Below are 18,419 nucleotides of genomic sequence, written 5' to 3'. Positions count from 1 at the left end.
TCTGCTTTCCTCAATGAAATCCAGTTTGTATTTCAGAGAAAGTGCTGCATTCTTTATAACTAGAGCAAGAAGCTGATGGAATCCGTTTTGGTACTACACAGAAGTGAAGTGACTGGAGAAGGCCTACACTGCTTATTTATGTGTAGAGTTTAATGCTAAAAGGTGCCATTAAAGGGGAAGACCACATCTAGTGTCAAAGCAGTTAAAATCTTAAACAGCCCTAATGACTGCTTTTAAGTCATTGCTATTTCTTACAAAAACAAACCAGCGCTAGATTAAGTGCAGGGCACTCACATTACAAATGATACCAGTCATCTGGATTTCCCATTATGGAGCTTCTGCCAAGTTCAGACTCTTTGCCAAGGATGATTTAACCATTCAGTGTAAAAATGACCTTGTGCTTGGAGGGTGGGGGAGGAGAGGAGGTTAATTGCCTCAGCATCATTTTCTTGAATTTTAAAATATTGAGGAGATTAAACCATCAATTTGACTACTATTCTTCACCAGTGCAGTTAAAATGTACATCCTGCATAGCTGCACTATTAAAACTATGTGTGCTAGAGGCCTCTGTAACCTTCACATATTAAATCAAATAAATACATTTAAGAAAGGTTTAAGAGGACAAGAAGGAAAATAGGGATAAATGTATTCAACATAGAGAGTTGGCAAAATTAAATATGATGACTGTTTAATTGTAGGAATCTGCTTATGTGTGTGTGTGTTTTCTGTTCTGAAGAAATATTAGGCTACAGTGGTAAACTTGTGTAAGAGGGAATGAAATATTGTCTAAACCATGAGCCCACAATTCTGAATACATTTTTTTAATATAGTCCTCCCAAATGTAAGTACCAGTAATGAGTTTTAAATGCTTCCTAGTCACCCTGCCATTGGATTTATAAAATCATTAAAGTATACATATATTAAAGTAGGCATATATTGTGTATATACAGTATATATTATAAACATAATTAGAAGTGTTATTTAATCATATCTGCCATTAGACTACTTCCTTAGTCTGAATAAACTTGCATGTTATCGTTATGGATAAAGGATCTTCAAATATTCTAGAAATGTATTTATAGTCTCTGGATAACTCCTTTCAGGGGGGTTAAGTCTTGCTGAGTTCCAGAGGAAATACTCAGAAGCCATCATTCTTAAGGCAGCAGAGGGTGACCACAAGAAAAAATACTCTACATGAAGAGACAATTAGTGACTGAAATTCACAAGAATCTTTCTGCTTAGCATGCATGAGCACCTGAGTTCAATTCTCAGTGTGTGTGTGTACACACAGAAATAAAAAATTCCCAACCTTCTTAATCTCTCACCAATCCTAACTGTTTTACAATTCAAGTGGAAACCACTTCCCCATCTAGGTGTGATATTTGCTGAAAGGAATTGTGTACTCACTTTTGAGGTTCCAGTTTGTTTTTATTACACATGATAATGGTTTCCTCACTATTTCTGGTCTCCCCAGAAATAGTCTTGCAGTCTCAAGGATATATTTGAGTCAATTCTACAAACTACCCATAGTATTCCAGCTCCCTTTCATGAGAATCTACTGTGCATCAGGCAGGGTTTTATATGTTATTAAATTTAATGTATTATTCATACAATTCTTATGTGGAAGGGATTTATTCCATTTGAAAGGGAATGAAAGGGGATTTAAATATATTTTATTGAATATTTCTTTTTTAAATGAAAGTTAATTTGGAAGAATAACTTGAATATAACCCTGCTCAAACGTGGCTTTGTGAGCCTGACTTCAAGAACTGCCAGTAAACTTGACATTCATTCATTCGTTTGTAAGTTGCTTGCTAAGAAAGATGTGTAAGAACCCAATTAAGAGTAGGCACTATGGTGTGCTCTATTGGCTGGGCAAATTAACTGCCCTTAGGTTTTAATGTGATTCTCAAGTTACTTTGAGGGGAAAGATTTACAAATACTTAGCTATACCATTTTTGGATAATCAGAAAGATCAAATATCTGGATAGGACTGTAGTCACAACTTGTTCACAACTTCTGAACGCGTCAGTTTTGGCTTTTTTTTTTCTTTTTATGTTCTTCTTCATATACATGCCCCAACACTTCTTTGTTTATTTTGGTGTTCAAAGAGTTTGCACCTTGCTGTTTATTCTGCTAAAAGCTGCTTCTTTGGTTTGCCTTTCCCTAGTTGATGGACAAAATTATGCCTAAGGGCAAAACTGTAACAAAAGCTAAGGTTTATATTTGGCACTAGCATAACCATCCTCCTCCCACTCCATTCTTGCCTTTTAAAATTTGTTTCAACTACGAATGCCCAGTGTTGTCATATTCCCCTCTCTCCTACCCATGGCTAAAGTAGTCAACAAAATATTCCAACTAAAGGATTACTAAATTAATAGCATACCTTTAGCATTGTTTATCTTAAAGGAGAAAATCTAAGAAGAGGATTAGTAATTATGTCAAAGGTATAAATAACTAATTATAGTGGATAAAAGCAATGAATGTGTGTGTGTGTTCACGTGTGTATGTCTTTAAATCTCCTCCTTTTGGGAAGTTGTACTTATTCCACTCAATGTCAGGAATGGGCTTGTGAGTCAGGAAGTCGATATGGGTGCTTTTTTCCTTGGTAATACCATTTAGCTCAAGGTTTCTGTGCTTCAACCATTTAAATCCAAAGTCTTTTCTTAGAGTCAATATAGAGATGAAGAAAGAGAATTGTTCTTTCTTCTGGGATTACTAACACAGGTGAGCATGAAAATGAAGTACTCAGGATTCAGTTTGGCTCTTTGGAAGTATTTCACAGGTAGCAGAAAAAGTAAGTTAGTACATAGAGAGAATAGCTTGAAAGATGCAAAGACATCTCTACCATTATGACTCTTGCTTTCAAGTCAATCTAACTACTATTAAATTTAACTGTACTGCCCAAGTGTGTATGCGTGCGTGCGTGCGTGTGTGTGTGTGTATGTGTGTGTGACATAATTTCTCTCTTGTGTGGGACCACATTTCTGCCACTCCTGCCAGGGGTAATTATGTGAATCAGATAGCTAGCCTTCTCAGTTATGGCAAATTGTAAGCTATTAGCTTCTGCCCCAATTTTTGGAGGATTGGGAGATGGAGCTTGAGCTAAGTTGACTTGAGGGTTTTTAGTAGTTGGAATGAATAGAGTCTCAATGGATGCGTTCATGGTAGCATTCAAGGTACTTTTTGGAGGAGATGTTTTAGGAAGGGCAAATTTCCTATTGCCTCTCTTCTGCATTATGAATGTTGAGTTTGAATAATAATACTATATTGATATTGAAACATACAGCAACTATTTTGCTAGGCAGTTATTGGGTGTTTTTCATTTCTTTTTTGTGTCTTTGAAAGGGTTCTATTTGGTTCACTTAGATTAATTAAATTTACTTCCCTTATTTCAACTGGATTTTGTTCTTAACAAGGCCCTTTTCTGGATGGTAAACCACTTAGTGCTTTTCAATCTAGCAATGCTTCCACTTTTACAAGTTTGGAATGTATGAACCACCATTTCAGATTTTGTGTGACAGTCTAGACATCTTTAGGTCTATGTGTTGAATAGTGATAAAAATCAACTTGTCTCTGTTTTGAAGTTCGATGCAACTCTGAAGTCTTCTCATAAATAAAGGATGGGATTTGTGATTACAAATTGATACTTAACAAATTTGCTGAAAGGTGAAAGATCATTTGCATGATTCCAAGTCCTGGGTGTTCATACAACTTTTTTCAGCAGCATTGCCAACACTTCAATTAATGAAAAACATGAGATGAAAATATCAATCCTCTGTTTCTTGTTTTGACTTTATGCAATGATAATTGTATTCGTTTATATGTACTTATAAACACACACAGTCTTTAATGCAGAAACTATAAATAGCCATAATAACTACCGTAGTTAAGCACCACATGGATTCTAGTGGAAGAAAAGATCATGTTGGTGGGGCTTTTATAACTATTACTGCTCATTTCCTTTTTCATTTTCTAATATGACTTTGCCCTTGGCTTCTGGGTTGTTGACATTGAGTGACTAAGCCTTTGCCCAGAGGACTTTCTATTTTCCAAGTCACTGACTTTTGCTTTCCACCTGAGAGTTGGGTTCATCTTTCCATTTCAGGATGATTCCTGGTTCTCAGTGGGGGTCCTGGGTGGCAGGTCCTGATCATGAGAGCTGACTTTCTCAAACTTGCTTTTATGAGGCTGTCTGAGATTGGACCAATAATAAGCTAGTTGAAGAATGATAAATTCAAGCAACCAACAGACACTTTTGCTTAAAGGCCAGCAAATAACCAGTTTTAAAAAAAATCACTTTTCCAGACTTTGGTTTGAGGCTCTGTCTTAGGAAGCAAAACCCAGAGCACTTGTTTTGAATAGCTTGATTGGCCAAGAAAGTCATATAGAAAACAATGGAATAATGAATAGGTGGTACGTGTTGACAAAAATGAACATAACCACTTCACTTTTTTTTGTAGTATTGGGGTTTGAACTCAGGGCTTTGTGCTTGCTAGGCAGGTGCTCTATCCCTTTTTTGCAACTGATGTGAATCAAATCTTAACACCTATCTTGTTCATAATCTAAATGAGATAAATTTTTGATTATAAGAATCATTTTAGTAATAAGAAAATTTAACAAGAGAAAATGTGATTATACCCTCAATTGAAGACTGAGTTTCTTAATGAATTGTATATCTGACTGTCACTGTAAGTGATCATAATGATTTGGATATTTATGACAAGAAATTCAAAGATTATCTTATTTAACTTGATAATCTAATTGTTAATAACACCAATTATTTTTTACAAAATGACAAGCACTATTACTTAAATTATAACAAGTTCATAAATAATTTTGATGTTATAAATATACAGGTTTATTCACAGAAACCTGTCTTTTTAAAGGACTAGATCAAGTGGATTGTTTGATATTCATACATCCATTATGATGCTTAAGCAATTGGCTATCAAAATGTTATATCCAAAAACTTAACCATGGAGTTGTGTAAAATGTGATTCTACATTTAATGGAATGAAATGGTATAAAATACACAAAATGTGATTTTTGACATCAATTTCTAATGTTCTGATACAGGCTATGATGCACACATGGATACACACACAGCACACGTGCACACAATAGGCTCTAAATGACAAGTAATGTTGTCAATTGTAAGTGTTGACAAGTTTGAAAGAAGGACCAGTCCCAGAGGACTAAGATGATCAAGTACTTGAGTTGGGGGTCTGGAGAATGAAACAATCCATGTTGTTGAAGAGAGGGAAGAAAGTGTATTAAAAAAAATCATGAAAGGAGCCTTTATTCCCTTCACAGTGGAATGGCAAAGTAGAATCAGAAAAGTAAAGTACAAGGTTTTAATCAGAGGTTAGGGAAATGAACTGATGCCTCTGAATCTATATTATCCATGGCGTTTTTGTGTTTATGTACCAATTTGGTGTTTCTCATTAAGCAAATTGACATGTTATTTAATTAAATGAACAGGTCAGTAGGTACTCTGATTATTTCTTGATGCATAATAAATCACTCCAAATTTTTAGAGCTTAAAACAAGAATATAATATATATTATGATCTCTGACATTTTCTGGGTCAGAAATTTGGGGAAATCTTCAATTGGCTGGCTGTGGCTCAGTGCTGCAAGCAGATGGTAGCTGCAGCTGGAAGAGAAGGGAGAAGGATGTTGAAGTAACTGGAGGTTGGCCAGGTACCTCATTTCATGGGCTCTCAGAGCCTCACCAGGTGGTCTTTCTACATCGGTTAGTTTGGACTTCCTCCCAGCACAATAGCCTCAGGACAGTCAGGCTATAGACTTGGCTGTTATGACCATGAGAGTGAGTATGTAAGCCAACCAGAAGCCCCCTCGCCTGCCTTTTATGACCTAGCTCTGGTATTCATGCTATATCGCTGCCACCATACAGTCACATTACATCTATTCTCAAAGGAAGGGGTGTAGACCCCACAACTCTATTTTAAAGTCCAGTTGTAAGAAGAGAGTGTGGGATAAGATATATTTTTCATAGCAATTTTGAGATGTATAATCCACCACATCATTGTGGGCATTTGTTTCATTAAGCATTATCTACAAAAAAATTAGTGAAAAAATGGGAGCAAAGGTGTTTGTGTTCATTGGCTAAAGTGTGTGGGTAATATACATTCAAAAGTACATAAACCCTCATTTATACACTAGTGTAATCTTACACATATATTAATGACTCACATATCCCATCTCTCTTCCCCAGTTCATGGCTACCAGTCCATATTAAAATAGCACAGGATTTGGAAACTGGCCCCATTAAAACCAGAAAAGACAATCTTTCAAACACCTCATTGGGTTTTGACATTTTGTTTTCTTACTTAGCCTTCATTTGACTCAATGCCCAATCTGGAAGCGTTTCACAGTTGCTGTCTTTAGGCTGGATTTAATTGCTTGAGAGATGTCTTTTGCTGATGAGATTGAGCAATCTAACATGTAACTCATTCCTGAGACTTAGGCTCATATATTTCAAAATGTAGTGAAGGGTTAAATAGAACTTTGAAACAGACTAGAAGAGCCCTTTTTAAAAATTATTGTCATTGTTATTATTTGAATACATGAAACTTCATGTTCCAAAAAATATTTCTGATATTCTTTTATGAGAAAGGGCAATTCTTCTTGAAATTCTCAAACATGAGCCATGAAAAAGCATTGAATACAATCCTCTCACCTAAATGAAAATTTTATTCCATGTTGTAATTTTTTAAGAGTTAATGTTATTATGTCTGGCTTGGGTTTCTTTGCCTTGTCTTCCATTCTTTCATGGATGAAACATTATCAGTTTCAACTGCATGTGGTTAACTTGCACTCTCTCTACTTAAAATTTTATTATTTATTTATTTATTAGTTGTATTGAGGTTGTGTTGTGGAATTTACAAAAGTGCTTACAATATATCTTAGTTAGATTCACCTCTCCATCTTTCTCTTTTATCCCCTTACCCCCATCTTACATCAGTTTCAGTAGGTCTCATTGTTCCATTTTCATACATGAATTCATAGTATTTCTTCCATATTCATTGTCCTTCAACCCTTACCTTATGCCCTCCATCCTCCCACCAGTACCAGCCCCCTGACAGGACTTGTTTTACCTTCCTCCTGTTCTTCATTTCTATTGTTTATGATGTGATCGTTCATGATATGTATATATATTATGTATGTATATATTATACCACAAATTCATTCATCCCCTCCATTATTCTCCTTTGTACCTTAGTCCCCTTCTTATTGTGAGTTCAACAGGTTTGAATGTTCCTTATCCATACTTATATAGAAAGTACACCAGTCATATCCACAACCAGATTCTTTCTCTAAATGCTTCTCAACTATCTCAAATAGAGATAGAATTAAAACTTGTGTTTTCAAACTTTCCCTGAGTGTGCAAAAGGGTCTGACTTCATTAGGTGTTTTATCAAGGAGGCAGTCCATATAATACAAAGGAAGCCAAAGAGACTCCACAGAAGGTCCATGGCATTGATCTTTGCCTATTATTTTTGCCATATATATGTCAAGGCTACAATTACATCTCTGGTATTCATAACCAGAATCTAGATAGCATATTTGAATAATAATTTGGAAGAAGGGCTGCTTGGTTTGGGGTCAGGACTAGGGAGCTGGAAAACACAATTTTCTAAGAATATGCTTTAAATTTTTTAATTGATATATATATATATATTTACAGGGCAAAATATGATGTTTCAGTACCTGTATACATTGTATAATGATCAAGTGAGTAACTTATCTATCACTTCAAAGACTGATTATTTCTTATGGTGAAATATTTAAAATTGTATTTTCTAGCTATTTTTAAGTGTAAATACATTACTGTTAAGAACTGTCACTCTACTGTGCTATAGAACACCAGAATTTATTCCTCTTATCTAACTTTAACTTTGTACTAGCTGATCAACCTCTCTCTATCCCTCCCTCCAGTCACTGGTCATATTCTACTCCATACTACAAGTAATATAAATTAAGTCTTTTTCTCCTTTTGGTGGTACTGAGGTTTGAACTTAGAGCTTTGCACTAAGGCATGTAAATTAAGGCAGATGTGGTAGGGCATACCTGTGATCCCATCTACTCCAAAGACAGAGGCAATAGGATTGCAAGTTTAAGGGCAAAGGTACTGATGAGACTCTGTCTCAAAAACACAAAAAGGGTCATAGCTCAAGGGGTGGAGGACTTTCTTAGCATACATAAAGCCCTGGGCTCAATTCCCAGCACTAGAAAAAAAAAGTAATATAAAATAACATAGCTATTATGGTAAACAGCATGATGAGTCCTTTAAAATTAAAAATAGTGCTACTCACCCATGTTTATCGCGGCACTATTCACAATAGCCAAGTTATGGAAACAGCCAAGATGCCCCAACACTGACGAATGGATTAAGAAAATGTGGTATCTATACACAATGGAATTTTATGCAGCCATGAAGAAGAACGAAATGTTATCATTCGCTGGTAAATGGATGGAATTGGAGAACATCATTCTGAGTGAGGTTAGCCTGGCCCAAAAGACCAAAAATCATATGTTCTCCCTCATATGTGGACATTAGATCAAGGGCAAACACAACAATGGGATTGGACTATGAGCACATGATAAAAGCGAGAGCACACAAGGAAGGGGTGAGGATAGGTAAGACTCCTAAAAAACTAGCTAGCATTTGTTGCCCTTAACGCAGAGAAACTAAAGCAGATACCTTAAAAGCAACTGAGGCCAATAGGAAAAGGGGACCAGGAACTAGAGAAAAGGTTAGATCAAAAAGAATTAACCTAGAAGGTAACACCCATGCACAGGAAATCAATATGAGTCAACTCCCTGTATAGCTATCCTTATCTCAACCAGCAAAAACCCTTGTCCCTTCCTGTTATTGCTTATACTCTCTCTACAACAAAATTAGAGATAAGGGCAAAATAGTTTCTGCTGGGTATTGAGGGGGGGAGAGGGAGGGGGCGGAGTGGGTGGTAAGGGAGGGGGTGGGGGCAGGGGGGAGAAATGAACCAAGCCTTGTATGCACATATGAATAATAAAAGAAAAAGGAAAAAAAATAAAAATAAAAATAGTGCTACTACATGACCCAGCAATCCCACTACTGGGTATAGACCCACAAGAAATGAAATCTGTATGTAGAAGAGATAGCTCTGCTTGCATGTTTATGGCCACACTATTCACAATTGCCAAGCCATAGATTCAACCAGAGTGTTTATCAGTGGATGAATAAAGAAAATGAGTGATGCATACACCATGGAACACTATTCAGCCATAACAAGATGAAATCTTGTCATTTGTGACAACACAAATTAACCTAGAGGATGCTATGTTAAGTGAGATAAACCAGACACAGAAAGATAACATCACAGGGTCTTTCCCATGTGTGGAATCTAAAGAAGTATGTTGTTTAGCATTACCATTTCCTATTGGCAGGTAAGACAAGACTGTGACTACTTTAAATATTTAGCTACTATTACTATACAGAGGACAAGCAAGCATATGACAGATGTTCGGCATGATTTGCTATTAGAGAAATACAGATTTAAACCACAAAGTATCACTACATTCTTGTGAATAGTTGAAACAAAAAACAGAGACATCACCAAATGCTGGTGAGGATGTAGAGAAACAAAATTGTTCACACATTGCTTGTGGGAATAAATGTGGTACGAACTCTCTGGAAAGCAGTCTGGCAGTTTCTTTAAAAACTCAACATGCACTTACATACAATTTAGCAATTGTAGTCTTGGGCATTTATCCCAGAGAAATGAAAACTTATGTTCACACGAAACCTGCACATGAATGATCATGGAAGCTTTATTCATAATAGCCCAGAACTGGAAATAACCCAAATGTCCTTCAACAGGTGACAAGCTAAACAAGCTATGACAATTCATACCAGGAATGTTATGCAGCAATAAAAACTATTGGTACAGGCCAAAACTTGGATCTGTTTGAAGGAAATTATAGTGAGTTTAAAAAACAGTCTTAAAATGCTATATAGTATGACCTCATTTATACAGTACATTTGAAATAATAAAATTAGAGAAGTACGGAAGAGATTGCTTGCTGATAGGAGTAAAAAATGAGGGAGGAGGAGGGCTGGTGGAGTGGCTCAAGTGGTAGAGTGACTGCCTAGCAAGCATGAGACCCTCAGTTCAAATTACAGTACACCGCCCCAAAAATAAATACATTAAAATGGGGAAGGGGCATGAAGGTGTCTGTAAAGAATTAACATAGGAACTCTGATGACTGAACAGTTTATATCTTGATGTGTGGTGCTAGTTACATGAAGTTGCATAGGAGAGACACACATATGTGCATACATATGCACGTGCATAAATGCATTCATGAATGAATGCAAAATTTGGAAAATCTAATAAATGGTTTCATTCCCATTTTCCTAGTTTTGATATGTACTACAGTTTGTAAGATGTTGTATCAAGGGAAACTAGATTTGTGAGAACTTCTGTACTTGTTTTTTGCAATGTTCTAGGAATATATATTTATTTCAAAATAAAAAGCTAGACAATAGTGTTCTGGACTCACTTTAAAGTCTGACTTTCTTTTTCTAATGAGGTACATTTATTGCTAAAGGCAAAGGGTAAAAGTGATTGACACCAAAACCATGTACTTAAGAACCGAAGAGCAAGAATGGGACTGCAATTGAAACTGATTGGGAATTCATTAAGAAATTCATGTACGGTAGATATGTTTGATAAATTATTATGCTTGCTTACATACTTTTTCTTGAATATATTTATTTGAGAGTGACAAGAAAAGCATTGGTAAATACTGCCAAAACATATTGCAAGGTTTCAGAGCCTAGGCTCAAATTCCTACTGGTTGGGTTTTTATAGTAGCAGTATCTTCAGATCTAAAGCCCAGAGAAGATAATAAGAACAACTGAAAATATGTAAACAGTAATAAATCTACTTGTTCTCCAAAAGGTTCTTTTTAATGACTTTTAGTATTTCTCATTTTATTTTGTCCGTGTTGAAATTCACTTAGGCTTCAATTCAGATGCTTTTTGGAAGAAGAAAAGCAGCACGGAAACAAAGTGTTGAAATGTTTTAAGTTTTCACTCTTTCATAAAGATAGATATGCAAATTTTGAAGCCTTTCTTTGTCTTTCAGCAGATTGTTGTATTAGATTTCTCTCCCAAAATGCTTCAGATAATTAATTTATAAAGAGGAAAGATTGATTTGGGCTCATAGTTTTAGAGTTCCTAGTCCATAATAGGTTGGCCTTATTGCTCTGGACCTGTGCTAAGGCAGAACTTCATGGTTGGGAACACATGGTAGAGCCCAGCTGCTCACCTGATGGCCAGAAAAAAAAAAAACAGAGGAAAAGATATGGTCTCACAATCCCTTTCAAGGACTGTCCCAATGACCCAAAGACCTTGTACTAGTCCCTACTTCTTAAAGGTTCTACCATCTCCCCAAAGTACCACTGTGCGGATTAAGCCTTTGGGGGTGGGTGTTTAAAACCCAAAGTGTAGCAACAATCATATTAGATAGTACTTTGAGTGGTTCCAAGGAAAATGTCATGTCATATCAAGAACCTTTAAATAAGTGAAAAAATATACAGAACTGAAAGTAAAACTCTATATCACAGTAATAGAATACTTCTTTAAAGCATACTGAACATCCACAGAGTGAACATGTAAAATCTTAACATATTACTGCAGAATATTTCTAGGATATATTGTGAAGTACAAAATACAGAATGGAGAGAAGTAGGTAATGGATTCATTATTTACTTAGTATGGGGGGAAAATATGTACATGTATTTGCTTATTTTAAAGTGAAAGAAATAAAACATAATTTTAAAAATGATTATTAGAAGGGAGTGAAGAAATAAGATAAGCAACCTAGGAAGGGAAATTCAACTTTTCCCAAAATACATTGTTATGTAGATTTGACAATGGAAACACACACACACACACACACACACACATATGTGTGTTGTTTTAAAACAACACTACATAAAAAGAAAAATCAATCCCTAAAAAATTGAAAGAAAAAATGTATCATATGTACCTAACTACAATCTTGGTTGTTGGCATAACTTCACAGAGAAGTCGTCTCTAAGATTTTTAAGCATGGCAGTTTAACTATGGTGGGATACACTTTAAAGACAAAAAGAACTAAGAAAAAAACCAAATGATTTTTGTCATGTTTTTGATAGTAGTATGCATTGTTATTGAGCAGTAGGTGGATATTTGATGCTATAAGAATTATTATTAATTTTTAGATGTGATAATATTATATATACAGGTTTTGAAAAGTCAATATCTTTTTTGAAGCAACATGCTGAAATATTTATATGTGAAATCATGTGATACTTAAATTTGTTTAAAATAATACAAGTGTACAGAAATAAATTGTGGTTGAAGTGTGGCCAGGAGTTGATCATTACTGAATCAGGGTGATGGTCACACAGAGTTCATGATCTTATTCTCTCTACTTTTATATATATTTGACACTTTTAAAATTAAAATATTAAAGATACCAATCAGGTCAGACTTGAAAAATATGTAAGAAAAGTATATGATATGTTGCTTCCATCAATACCTTAGAAGATATTCTCCATAGAAAGTCATTGTTAATAAGCCCAGCATAATTTCAAAAACTTACAAAAGCAAGTGCTTTTTTTCTAATGATTTCCATCAAGACTCATTATTTAAATTTCAGACTAGAAGTATTACAGTCTAATATAAGATTTTTAAAAGTCATTATCAATTTTAGCAATGCAAGAAAATTTGGGGGCACGAAAGGAAATCTAACCTGTACTTCTTTGCTAGTTGTATGTGAAAAAAAATCCCAGAGAAATACAAAAGCAGGACTTCCAACTCCTGTTTGCCTAGATTTGTTTGGTGATGAAGTGTCAATCACTATCACTCTGTTAGAGAGAAGGGATCATGACTCTGCTATTATGAAGCAAGAATTTTGGTTCTGGCTCTAATTTTTCTAAGCTCCAAAAATAAAATTATAAAATTTGAGGGTTTGCTATCTTATGAGCAAACTCTGAGGCTTATATATAAACAAACAAGCACCATAAGTGAACTGCTAAGAATGATGGCTGGAAATCAGTAGGTACTCAATAAATACCATATATGTTTTATATTGCACTTTTTTGTAAGGAAATAATCTGTTGTTAGCATCATATGAAATAACAACTTAGGCATAAGTGATCATTAGTTTTTCTTATGCCTATGTTATCACTAAGTCACAGGATGATGACACATCATTTATTGGGTGGCTCATCTCATATAGGGTTTTTGGAAGTCTGGTTCATTATTGGGTGGACTTGCAGAGACCTGCATAGGTTGACATCCCCTTTAGAGCAAGCTCGTGCGAATAAGCCCCTTATTGATTTATTGGTACTTAGAGACATGTTTACTAAGATGAGTTTATCTTTGGGCAGGTTGTCTTGAAAAGTAAGATACAGGAATAGGTAGAAAACCCAAAACATGAAAGTGTTTGATGTCCCCACTCCAGAGGAGCTAATACAGAAACCTTAAAGCGACAGAGCTTATCATGAGAAGGGGATCAGTAACCAGTGTAAAGATCAGTTAGAGATGCTTTAACGTGGGTCATAATACATGTGTACCCAAAAGCAATGCTAGGAATATTTCTGTATAGCTACCCTCAACTCAACTAGCCAAAATGCTTTGTCTTCTTTATTATGCTTGTGTCTTTTCTTCAACAAAATTAGTGATAAAGGCAGAACAGGACCTGCCTGGAACTGAATGGGGGAGGGAGGGGATAGGGCAGGGGAGGGGGCCAGGGCGGGTGGGGGGGTGATGACCCAAACAATGTATGCACATGTGAATAAATTAATAATTAAAGAAAAAAAGAAAAGTATAATCACTGAGTGAATTTATTGTGTGCTATATGGGTTAAAATATAGTTTCCATGGCTATTTGCTTCTTGGGAACAGAACAATGAATCTTTTTCTGAGTTTGTGATACTTTATAAAATTCTTAACTCTCATTTTTCAGAAACTTACCAATTTTCCTAAAAGAGACCTCATCTAAAAGAAATCAATCTTGCACACAACTGATGCTAAATACCAAGATACAGATGGAAAGAGAATGCAAGAAAATGATCCCTTCCCTAAGATTTTAGGATGTGCCAAGGTGTTTTAAGTCAATATGGAAGAGATAACAAAATTGATTTGCCCAATTTTGTGAATCACTTTAATTTTGTCCCATCTATATTCATCACCTGATTTGGTAAAGAGTTGGAATTTTTGGTGAATATTGCAATAGAAATTCTCAGCAAATTATACCAGAATTATTCTTTTTTTGTGAACTTTTTTTATTCATTTATTGACATGTACATACATTGGGCCATTTCTCCTCCCTGCACCCTACCCTCTTCCTCTTCCCCCCACCTCCCTTGGTTCCAGGCAGAACATGTTCTGCCCTTTTCTCCAATTTTGTTGAAGAGTAGACATAAGCAATAATAAGAAAGACATAGCATTTTTGCTAGTTGAGATAAGGATACCTATACAGAGAGATTCCTAGCATTGCTTCCACTTACAAGTGCGTTACAACCCGAATTGATTCATCTCTAACTGACCTCTTCACTACCTCCCGGTCACCTTCCCATATTGACTTCAGTCATTTTAAGGTTACTGTATTAGCTCCTCTGCAGTAAGGACATCAAACACTTTCAAGTTTTGGGTTTCCTACCTATCCCCATTCCTCCCGTATGTGCTCCCCCCTTAGTGTGTGACCCAAGTCCAACAACATTGCTGCATTTGCCCTAGATCTAAAGTCTGCATATGAGGGAGAACATACCATTTTTGGTCTTCTGAGCCTGGCTATCCTCATTCAGGATGATGTTCTCCAGTTCCATCCATTTACTTGTGAATGATACGATTTCATTCTGCTTCATGGCTGAGTAAAATTCCATTGTGTCCAATGGAATTCACAAGTAGAATGGAATTCATACTCCATTCATCAGTAGTGGGGCATCATGGCTGTTTCCATAACTTGGCTATTGTGAATAGTGCTGCAATATACATGGGTGTGCAGGTGCCTCTGGAGTAACCTGTGTCACATTCCTCTGTGTATATCCCTAGGAGTGGGATTGCTGGATCATATAGCAGATCTATGTTTAGATTTTTAAGAAGCCTCCATATTGTTTTCCAGAGTGGTTGCACTAGCTTACATTCCCACCAGCAGTGTACAAGGGTTCCTTTACCCCCACATCCTCACCAACACCTGTTGTTGGTGGTATTTTTGATGATAGCTATTCTAACAGGGGTGAGGTGCAATCTTAGTGTGGTTTTGATTTGCATTTCCTTTATGGCCAGAGATGGTGAGCATTTTTTCATGTGTTTTGTGGCCATTTGAATTTCTTCTTTTGAGAAAGTTCTATTTAGTTCAGTTCCCTTTTTCTTCTTTTTTAAATTTTTTTATTATTCATATGTGCATACAAGGCTTGGGTCATTTCTCCACCCTGCCCCCACTGCCTCCCTTACCACCCGCTCTGCCCCCTCCCTCTCCCTCCCACCCCCTCAATACCCAGCACAGACTATTTTGCCCTTGTTTCTAATTTTGTTGGAGAGAGACTATAAGCAATAATAGGAAGGAACAAGGGTTTTTGCTGGTTGAGATAAGGATAGCTATACAGGGAGTTGACTCACATTAATTTCCTGTGCATGTGTGTTACCTTCTAGGTTAATTCTTCTTGATCTAACCTTTTCTCTAGTTCCTGGTCCCCTTCTCCTATTGGCCTCAGCTGCTTTTAAGGTATCTGCTTTAGTTTCTCTGCGTTAAGGGCAACAAATGCTAGCTAGTTTTTAGGTGTCTTACCTATCCTCACCCCTTCCTTGTGTGCTCTCGCTTTTATCATGTGCTCATAGTCCAATCCCATTGTTGTGTTTGCCCTTGATCTAATGTCCACATATGAGGGAGAACATACGATTTTTGGTCTTTTGGGCCAGGCTAACCTCACTCAGAATGATGTTCTCCAATTCCATCCATTTACCAGCGAATGATAACATTTTGTTCTTCTTCATGGCTGCATAAAATTCCATTGTGTATAGATACCACATTTTCTTAATCCATTTGTCAGTGGTGGGGCATCTTGGCTGTTTCCATAACTTGGCTATTGTGAATAGTGCCGCAATAAACATGGGTGTGCAGGTGCCTCTGTAGTAACCTGTGTCACGGTACTTTGGGTATATCCCCAAGAGTAGTATTGCTGGATCAAATGGTAGATCAATGTTTAGCTTTTTAAGTAGCCTCCAAATTTTTTTCCAGAGTGTTGTACTAGTTTACATTCCCACCAGCAGTGTAAGAGGGTTCCTTTTTCCCCGCATCCTCGCCAACACCTGTTGTTGGTGGTGTTGCTGATGATGGCTATTCTAAAAGGGGTGAGGTGGAATCTTAGTGTGGTTTTAATTTGCATTTCCTTTATTGCTAGAGATGGTGAGCATTTTTTCATGTGTTTTTTGGCCATTTGAATTTCTTCTTTTGAGAAAGTTCTGTTTAGTTCACTTGCCCATTTCTTTATTGATTCATTGATTTGGGGGGAGCTTAATTTTTTGAGTTCCTTGCATATTCTGATTATCAGTCCTTTGTCTGATGTATAGTTGGCAAATATTTTCTCCCACTCTGTGGATGGTATCTTCAGTTTGGAGACCATTACATTTGTTGTGCAGGAGCTTTCTCTTAGTTGTTGAGCTGCTGGGGTTCTATTGAGGAACTCCTTGCCTATACCTATTGCTTCCAGAGTATTCCCTGCTCTTTCCTGTATTAACTTCAGGGTTTCTGATCTGATATTAAGATCCTTGATCCATTTTGAGTTGATACACTACAGCATAATAAACGTGGATCTAGTTTCAGTTTTTTGCAGGCAGATATCCACTTTTCCCAGCAACATTTGTTGAAGAAGCTGTCTTTTCTCCATCATATATTTTTGGTGCCTTTGTCAAAAATAAGGTGGGCATAGCTGTGAGGTTTCATATCTGGGTCCTCTATTCTGTTCCACTGGTCTTCCTGTCTTTTTTTGTGCCAGTACCATGCTGTTTTTATTGCTATTGCTTTGTAATATAGTTTGAAGTTGGGTATTGTGATACCTCCAGCATTGCTCTTTTTGCTGAGTATTGCCTTGGCTATTCATGGTCTCTTGTGTTTCCAAATAAACTTTATGGTAGATTTTTTAATCTCTGTGATGAATGTCATTGGGACTTTGATGGCAATTGCATTGAACATGTAGATTACTTTTGGGAGTATAGCCATTTTTACTATATTGATTGTACCAATCCATGAGCATGGGAGATCTCTCCACCTTCTGTAGTCTTCCTCAATCTCTTTCTTCAGGGATTGGTAGTTCTCCTTGTAGAGGTTGTTCACATCTTTTGTTAAGTTTACTCCTAGGTGTTTGATTTTTTTTTTGAGGCTATTGTAAATGGAATTGTTTCCATATAGTCTTTCTCGATTTGTGTTGGTGTATAGAAAAGCTACTGATTTTTGTAAGTTGATTTTGAATCCTGCCATCTTGTTGTAGCTGTTTATGATGTCTAGGAGTTTTTGGGTGGAGTTTTTTGTGTCTTTAATATATAGGATCATGTCATCTGCAAATCGGGATAGTTTGAGAGTTTCTTTACCTATTTGTACTCCCTTTATTTCTACTTCTTGCCTAATTGCTCTGGCTAGGATTCCAGGACTATGTTGAATAGGAGTGGGGAGAGTGGGCATCCTTGTCTGGTTCCTGATTTTAGGGGAAATGGTTTCAGTTTTTCTCCATTAAGTATGATGTTGGCTATAGGTTTGTCATATATAGCCCTTACAATGTTGAGGTATTTTCCTTCTATTCCTAGTTTTCTTAAAGCTTTTATCATGAAGTAGTGTTGAATCTTATTAAAGGCTTTTTCTGCATATATTGAGATGATCAAGTGGTTTTTGTCTTTACTTCTATTAATGTGCTGTATTACATTTACAGATTTGTGTATATTGAACCACCCCTGAATCCTTGGGATGAAACTGATTTGGTCATGGTGAATGATCTTTCTGATATGTTCTTGGATTTGGTTTGCCATTATTTTATTGATGATTTTTGCATCGATGTTCATTAAAGAGATTGGTCTATAGTTTTCCTTTTTGGAGGTGTCTTTGTCTGGTTTTGGGATGAGTATAATACTGGCTTCATAAAATGAGTTAGGTAGTGTCCCTTCCCTTACTATTTTGTGGAAAAGTTTAAGGAGAGTTGCTATTAGTTCTTCTTTAAAGGTCTGATAGAATTCACCAGAGAATCCATCAGGTCCTGGACTTTTCTTTTTTGGGAGACTCTATTGCTGCTTCAATTTCATTTTGTGTTATAAATCCATTCAGGGATTAATATCCTCTTGGTTCAATTTTGATTGGTCATAAATGTT

Source organism: Castor canadensis, chromosome 11, assembly GCF_047511655.1.
Source record: "Castor canadensis chromosome 11, mCasCan1.hap1v2, whole genome shotgun sequence".
In the NCBI taxonomy this organism is placed as follows: domain Eukaryota; kingdom Metazoa; phylum Chordata; class Mammalia; order Rodentia; family Castoridae; genus Castor; species Castor canadensis.
This window is presented reverse-complemented; position numbering follows the sequence as displayed.